The sequence below is a fragment of the Dromiciops gliroides genome, chromosome 6 (assembly GCF_019393635.1).
Source record: "Dromiciops gliroides isolate mDroGli1 chromosome 6, mDroGli1.pri, whole genome shotgun sequence".
NCBI lineage: Eukaryota > Metazoa > Chordata > Mammalia > Microbiotheria > Microbiotheriidae > Dromiciops > Dromiciops gliroides.
The window spans coordinates 149595310-149604150 of NC_057866.1; the positions used below are offsets into that span (position 1 = coordinate 149595310).

General features: G+C 37.1%; 1 pseudogene; it reads right to left on the reverse strand.

Annotated features, from left to right (window-relative positions):
• Positions 1 to 4008: 4008 nt before the first annotated feature.
• LOC122732684 lies at positions 4009 to 4362 on the reverse strand (annotated as a pseudogene).
• Positions 4363 to 8841: the final 4479 nt, after the last annotated feature.

An 8841-nucleotide genomic window follows, 5' to 3' on the forward strand; every position in this document is an offset into this window, starting at 1 on the left:
TTTTAAAGGCCCTTGACTAATATGTCTCACTGAATTAATTGAAGAATCAGATCCCCAACTCAGATATAATGCTTCCACTTAGAATATTTATACTTTGAGTGCAAGAGTTATAGAGCATGTTGAGGAAAAATAGGTGTCCAACAGAGGGAACTTACTTAAGTTCTCTCTGAACAGTAGTGACATAATAGAAAGTCACTAGATTTAGAGTCAGAGAACTTGGGTGAAAATCCTGAAGGTACTGCTTATTAACAGTGTGACTTTGGACAAGTCATTTAAAAGTTTATAGATCTCAGTTTTTCCACAGTATAAAAATGGAAAGGTTGGACTAGATAATCTTTGAGGTCTTATCCACTTTTAAATCCTTTAAACCCTATGGTTAATATATTTAACTTACTCAGAGGATCTAGGCTTTGAATTTAGAAGTCAGTCTAAATTATCTTTTTTTTTTCTTTTTGAGTGGGCTATTTTTAATTATCTTCAAGTATAGTACAGATATTCATCTGATTTCAAAAGTCTCTCTCATACTGTGGTTGGTTAGGTAGGTTTAAAATACTAACTTGGAAACTACTTCTTGATAGACCCTTTTACACATCTTTGACAATGGCTTCCATGAAATATATGCTAATTAAGCAGAACAAATAATCTGAGGAGTTGGTGGAGTGAGAGTTTGTGAGAAAACCTAGCTCCCCTTGATAACCTCAAAAATAGTTTGAGGGGCAGCTAGGTGGCAAAGTGGATAAAGCACTGGCCCTGGATTCAGGAGGACCTGAGTTCAAATCTGGCCTCAGATGCTTGACACTTACTAGCTGTGTTACCCTGGGCAAGTCACTTAACCCTCATTGCCCCACAAAAAAGTAGTTTGAAAGGAAAATCACCTTATAGAGAAGAAAAAAATGAGGAAATGAGGAAGAAAAAGACTCCAGCATGAAAAATAAATATCATTATATAAAAGGAACCCAATAGAATATAATACAATAAAAAAACCAAAACAATGAAACATTCATTCCATTAAAAACTACTGAAATAATGTATCCATGGGAGTAAGAGTAAGATTTGCAGGGTTATCATTTTTTCACTTTTTTTCTCAAAAGCCTTTGTACTATGTAGTGAATGTAATCAGGGTCCATATTTGTCTTAGTAATTGTTAACTTATCTACTGCAGCTAACTGGTTCAGTGGATAGAAAGCTATTCCTACAGTCAAGAAGAACTGAGTTCAATTTCAGTCTCAGATACTTACCAGACCCTGGCAAGGCACTAAGCTTCTGCTTGCTTCTGTTTCCACATCCGTGTAGTGGGGATAATGATAGCACCTAACTCCCAGGGTTATTGTAAAGTGCATAGCACAGTACTTGGTACATAGTAAATGCTTTATAAATGTTAGCTTTTACCTATTTTTACTATCTGTAGTCTGGAATGCCAATGAATCTCTTCTAGAATCCATGTATCCCAAGAAACATTTTCTTGCTCTCTTAATCATTTGACATATGTTCACCTAATTTTATGGTGCTCTTCTCATATTCTCTTAACATCATGCAGATACCAATCTTATATTCAGGTTCTCCATTGGTTTTGTCTCAATCTTGCTAAGTGAATGGCCCAAATTTCCCTGAGTCATACATTTCTGAAGGGCCATCCTTTAGATAGCTTTTCCTGTGTAATTCTTTATTTATAAAGTGTTACAGCTTGTCCATATTCACAATGCACCTTTCTGTTACTCTTTGGTGATCCTCAGTTTTAATCCTTATAAGGAATTAATTGTGATTTGGGGTCTCCATGAACCCATCTTTGCTTCATTATGGTCAGACTGAAAAGATGTAATCTTGAAAGCCATGTGATGTTTGCTCATGTGACTTGTCAATCAAAGTTTCCACCCAATTAGCTTGGGGCTGTGTGTGTGTGTGGATGGCCCTTTTGTTCCAGTTTCTTGGAAAGTTTCAGGAGGAAGCCTGTGAGGAGAATGCTTGCTCTGGTGAATGGGAGAGAGGGAGAGAGACGCCGGGGTGGTGGACCTGCAGACCAAACCAGGAGAGAGACTGCACAGCTTATTCTCTTTGGAAATACAGATTCCAGGTGGTGGTGAGTTTGTCTATTCCCTTTCTCATGGTCCCTAGCTCTATTAACTTCACTTGTGTTTTAAATGTGTTCCCATTAATAAAACCTGATTTGTTTATGGAAAAGAGGCTGTTAATCTCCTTTCTTAACAGTCTGAGAGAAATAACTAAAGAAAAGGCAGTTTGGAAGAGAGGAAACTCTCCCATTATTTCCTGAAGCCCAAATTTATGCAAGCCGCCCAATTAACTCTCCCCATACTAAATTTGGCTCTTACATCCTTAAGAGGTTTTAGTATGACATGACAACATTACTAGAAAAATATAAATGAACTGGCCATTCAAAGACAATGTACAGTTTCATAAAGATAATTCACTCATCTACACACCTCTGGTTCAAGTCACAGCCTAGTTTTTTTGGCCTGTTTTTAGTTTCTAAGATGCAGCTATGTGGTACAATGCATAAAGTCTTGGAGTCAGGAAAACTCATCTTTGTGAGCTTACATCTGGCCTCTGACATTTAGTAGCTATGTGAACTGAACAAGGCACTTAAACCTGTTTTCCTCAGTTCCTCATCTATGAAATGAGCTAGAGAAGGCAATGGCAAAGCACTCCTGTATCTTTTTCGTTTTCCTTTTTGTGGCAGAATTTTTAGGCCAAACACTTTTGAGTAATGAGCCTTCTTATCCAGAAGGCTCTCCAATTGATGACATGTGAAGCTACTATCACAGTGCAGTCTTCAAAAAGGACCATATACATTACCTCACCATTTTTTAGGGTCATTTACAAATATGCCTCAATATTGTTTTTCCTTTCAAAATTCTAGGCATACATATCTGGTCTTGATAAGAATTTACAGTTTATTTTCAAAAACAAGTAGCTAAAATCTAATTTAGACCACCTTAAACTTCTGGAAGTGTGTTATACATTTGAATGTAAGAAAGACCCTAGTTTCCTCCAGGTCTCCAAAAATGACACTACTACCATGTAAAACTACACCAAGCCATGTGGTGGGAAAAGAATCTTCTTATAGGCTATTTCTGTGTTCTTATATAAGTAAATCAGGAACTGAGATAATCTAAATTAGATTTGAGAATTGGGGCTTTTTGTTGTTCTTACATTTGTATCCTCAGTTCTTATTTAACACAGTGTATATCATATATAGGCATATATACTTTAGGCATGTATATGCCTATAGTAGGCATTTAATCAATGCTTTTTGACTTTAATAATTGTGATACTTAAACAGTAATGAGACTAGATTGTTATAGAAATCCTAATATATAATTTCCTATATGCTTATATTATATATGTGCATATATACATTGATATAGTATGCATGTATATATATAATATGTGTATACACATTAGATAGATGATAGTGTGAGATTTGCCAATGCCCAAAGGCCTCACCTGGAGATTGATTTAGATTGATTGAATTAAGTGAGACTGACTGGGAGTGATTGGCTAACCCACTTAAAGTTAATTAAATTGAAACCACACCTGGCTGACCCTTAAGGGTTATTGTTTTCAGAAGATGAGGAATTTGAACTCAACAGGAGACCACCCTGAAGTCCAGTGAATCAATGGATTTGAGTGAGGATAACCAATCAGTTTGAAGCAGTGTGTGGGGTTGGCCTCTTCTGGGGGAACACAGTAAGTGCTTCTTCCTCTCTTGGTTTGTTGCTGGAACCTCATGTTGGTGGCAGAAGGGAAGGAGAAGAAGGAGGCCAGGCTGAACCCTTAGGGTAGATGGGCTTTGCTATCTTTCTGAACCCCACATGTTCTCTCTTTACTCTTTAATAAATGCTTGATGCCAAACTTGGTGCTAAGGCTTCTAATTTATAAGTAAACCCTAGCTAGTTTTCCCTAAACTGGGGACAGCAAAAAGGTGACCACACATTAGATTTTTTTTTTCATGTTTTAATTTTCTTTATTATTCAAAAAAACATATCCTTTTTATTTACTTTTTTGACTCTGTGCCTGTGCCTTTAATACCTTCACAACAATTTTCTGCTCCTCAATCAGGAAAGCACACTTGATTCTGTCATGGACACATTTAGCACACATGGAGCCACCATAAGCCCTGCTGATATGCTTTTTGGTCTTTGATAGCCTCATAAGAACTTTGAATCTCACTGCACGAACACCTTGAAGTCTTCCTGGGCACATAGCACAGGCTGATTTTGGTGCTTTTCCAACTTTCTTAGTATAAAGGTAAACAATTCTGTTACCTGGGGTTCATGACAGCCAAGTTTTGTTGGAAGCTGTATTGTAGGACAACCTACGGAGATATGTCAGATGCTAAACCATTTTTAATTTCTGTCAGGTCCCTCACCAGAAGAAGGAAGAGGAAGTGTCCATACATTAGATTTTAAACGTCACAGTGGATAGATAGATAGATAGATGGATAGATGGATAGATAGATATTGTCCTCCCAGTTTAATCTCTAAAGTCCTTTGAGGTGATGTGGCTTTGTTGCATCTCATTTCAAGTATCTGTATAGTTCTTTGTGCTCTATGTTGCTATTTTGTGAAGTACCACTTCTTCTAATCATCTGTTATCCTCTTCCATAAGGATTTTCAAATGAGTTTGCATTTTAAATTCATGCTGTCCTTTGTTGCTGTATTTATCTTCTTGGTTGGAGATCAAGTGAGTTCAAGTTTACTGGTTAAGAGAATTTAAGATCTCCACACTATTCTAGTGAAAGGAATGATTCCCCCAAAATTGTTACTATCAAAGTTGGTATCTTTACATTTATCTTTTTCCCATTTTGAAGGGTAACAAGAGAGTATTTGAATAGTTTAGGATAGAAATGGTATAATTGCATGAATTAACTTTTCATCTTCCTTTGGACATCTAGATAGATAAATCAAATATTTATAAGGCACATATGAAGTACTAGGTTATTTATTATATATTCTAACAATTTCAAAATGTCTCAGGTGTTTCTTTTATCAATGAAGTTTTACTTTACTGATTCATTTTTATAATACACTCAAGGCTACTATTTCTCAGTACATACGCATGGGCATCCTTCAATTTCTGGTAGTAAGTAAATATAGAAAATAGATGTCTTTTACTGTTGTAATTATGCAGTGAATACCTGTTATACTACTCTCAGTATTTTATAGTTTACTTTAGAAGAAATCAAAACAGCTTATCTCTTTGAAAATCATCTTCCAGTTCAAAGGAGACCCTCTTTGCACTGAAGATTATATATTTCATGGGAACCTAAACAAAAACAACCAAACAAAAGCACCCAGGGAAGCAGCAATGAATTGGGATTTGAAGGAGGTATCAAGTAAGACTAGGTACTTGCAAAAAACACATACATCACCTACTAAACCTGGAAAGAATATGTGTGAAGGTGAGAATGGTACTGTCAGACTTCAGAGAGAAACACAGACATTAGACATCGAAACAAAATCCTACCTAATAGAAAGAAGTGGAGGTTGTAGGAAATGCCCTCCTCTTCTTGTGAGACTTTGCTCATGCATGATTCCCCAGTCATGTTCCTTTTGCTCATTTGCTCATTAACAATAAAAGATATAGGACCAGATTGTACTTGGATCCTTCTTTTTGCAATAACGGGAAGATTCAAATGAAGTCCAACCCTCTTGAAAGATTTCCATCTAGGCCATGAAAGAGGTGGAGATTTGGAGCCATTCCTCTGCCCCGTCCTGTCATCCGCATATCGGCGGCTTCATATTGGTGGTTCTGAACTACTCTGCACTCAGCAGTGCCTCCCACCCAACAGCTGGTAATCAATTTCAGAACATAGGGAATTACTTTTTCTCCCCATCTCAGTGCTCCAAATCCACCGTCCCTTAGAGGTTTGAACACAGAAAGAAAAAAAACAGCATCTCTTTTCATTGCAATGTGTCCACAGCATTTGCATTCTCCAGGGAGGAAAGTGCCACTGAATGATACTCAGAAATGACTAATTGTGTTTGGTGCCAGGTGCACAATGCAAATCACCTAGTTTGGATTTCTCATTTCTTAAAGAACTGTCACCACCCCCACCCCCACCCCCACACACACACAAATTACCAATTGCTTTTCAAGGTGTATTTATTGTTTTTCAAGAAGCTGTCTGCCTTCTTTCTCTTTATTATTCTAGGTAATTTCTTTGGGTTTGTTTTGTTTTGTTCCCATTGTTGTTCCTTATTGAATTTTGATCAGAGTAGCAGATGCAACTGCTTTTTTTTTTTCTCCCCCAGTGCCTCTGCTGGTCTAGATATGAATTCCTGGAGGGGTGGGGGTGGGATGGGATGGGATAGGTGACTGTCATGTGATTGTCATTTGTTACTGGAGATGTTCTTGGTGAGATGTCCTTCAAACTGAGTGAGATTAATGGGCATTAATAGATAGGAACTCATTAACATGCACATTGGAACCTGTCAGCTCTTTTGTTAAAATAAGTGCTATATAGCTTCTCAATGCTGTTTGTGTTAGTCTTCCTTTCAGGGCTAATTTTTATTCTCTAGCTATGTCTTTTTATCTCAGTAGTGTTATTATGTAATTATCAGTCTTAGTGTTGTGTGAGCTACTTTTATGTGGTTCATTGTTTTTTATCCCTTATGATCAAGGGTGATTGTCAGTTAATTTGCATAAATCTTTGCCAAATATCCCTCAGTTGGCACTATTTGGTTCAGTATGATATCTTTCCAGCAAGAGAGAAGGAAAAAAAAAGTCACACTGAATATTAACTATAGAGGGCTTATTTGATTTTATTTCTGGTTATGAACTACTTTTACTAGGATAAAATGGAGAGAAAATGTTTTTAAGGAGAATATCATAAATCCTGATGCACTTACTGTCAGTATCACAGACTCTAGCACTTGATTATCTGCCATCTTTTACTGTTTTCTAATTGTCTTTTTTTTTCCTAGCTAGATTGTAAACTACTGGAGAGTAGAGAGTCTCTCTTCTGTTTCTTTCACGTGTTATACAGGGGCTAGTTCAGGATTAGGCTCACAATCTACTTCCAGACTCCAAGGGATCTGTGATACCAAAAGTGTGAATATTCCCTCAAGCAATATAGCTTACAACCTATTCATGCCTACTCATCCTGTGCCACTCTCATCTGTGCCCTACTGTAAATCTGTCATAGAGATTGTATTCAACATGGGGCCTTCTGCTCATTCACTTGCCATTGGATGAATACCAATGGAATACACTGGCTGTCTCTTGGTTAAGCCTTATACTTGATATGTGGCCAGCCCAATGGTTTTACTGTTCATGCATAGAAGTAGGGGACCTTTCACTATATTTTATAGATGTTTATCACCCATGCTCTTCTGACTCTCTATTATATTCATTTATACGAGTGCTGATTATCTGCTATATGCCATTACATTCTCTAGGACAGATGGTAGATATTCACTAGAGACCTGTAAAATTGAATCTATCTATGTGGTACAGTAGATAGATTCCTGGATTTAGAGTTGAATCCCACCAAGATTTATCACTTATTACTCCCATGGCCTAGGGCAAATCATTTTCCCTCTCTGGGCCTCAGTTTCTTCAATTTTAAGTGACGGCCACTGTACTAGATAACTTCTGAGGCTTCTTCCAGCTTCAGTTGTATGATTCTGTAATCATACAGAAATGTATGATTCTGTAATCAAAGATTGTAAAAAAGACTAAGATTCCATACCCCTGTGCCTGCATGAGTAACTTAAGGTTCCTGTGCTTGGGAGCTATGTTTGGAAGATAGATAGATAAATAAATGGATAGATAGGTAGATGTTAGAGATAGTATATAGGTAGGAGATAGATAAATGGATAGATAGATAAATGTGTATACACATGTAAGCATACATTTATTTATTTATTATAAATATCCCAAGAAAACCTCTTCCAACTTCCCTGATACTTCTTTTTGGGGACTTCTATCTCATTACTGTAGGGAGCCCTGGGTTACTTCTGTACAACCAGAATGCATGCCTCTATTTTTACCCTCCACTCAATTGCAGTATATTTCCATTAGATGTAAGATGAAAGAGCAAGTTTAAACATTTGCTACTTCATTAAGTATTTATAAGACAATTTTCATCTACATTATTTTCACTAATTTCCAGCCAGTGTTAGCTGTAATGACACAGTCTATTTTGTTGTTTACACAGCTGTAAAAAAGCACTACTTTAATACAACAACATACAAGTCATCTACCCCTGTTATCAGAAATGCATGTGCAAATGTTTTCCCATGTAGACTCATTGTATTATAATGGAAAGCATGCAGAAATTAGTCAGAGTCTGAGCTCAGCTGTTACTATGGGCAAGTCCATTCCCTGTTCAGGGTCTCAGTTTTCTCATTGGTAAGAAGATGAGGTTGGACTAAAAGACTTCTAAAGCTCCTTACAGCATGTAATATGTTAATCATGTGATTTCATGATCCCCTTAGTCATGCAAGCTCTCAATATTTCCATTGTTTTATGTGTAAAATTGTGGTGCTAGACTACTTGGTAAGTAAGGTCCTTTCCAAATCACAATCTATTATTCTGAAATTCTTTCCTTCTGGTCTGTATTTATGAACACCCACTGCACGTGACTTCATGCTAAAATATTCCCAGGGTTCAATGTCAAAGCTATATTACATGCTTTCTCCAGAGTATTAGAGCAACTTACTGCCCCACCCCAAAATTCTTACTTAGGGCAGGTAGGTGGTACAGTGGATAAAGTACTGGCCCTGGATTCAGGAGGACCTGAGTTTAAATCCAGCCTCAGACACTTGACACTATCTGTGTGACCCTGGGCAAGTCACTTAACTCTCATTGCCGGGGAAA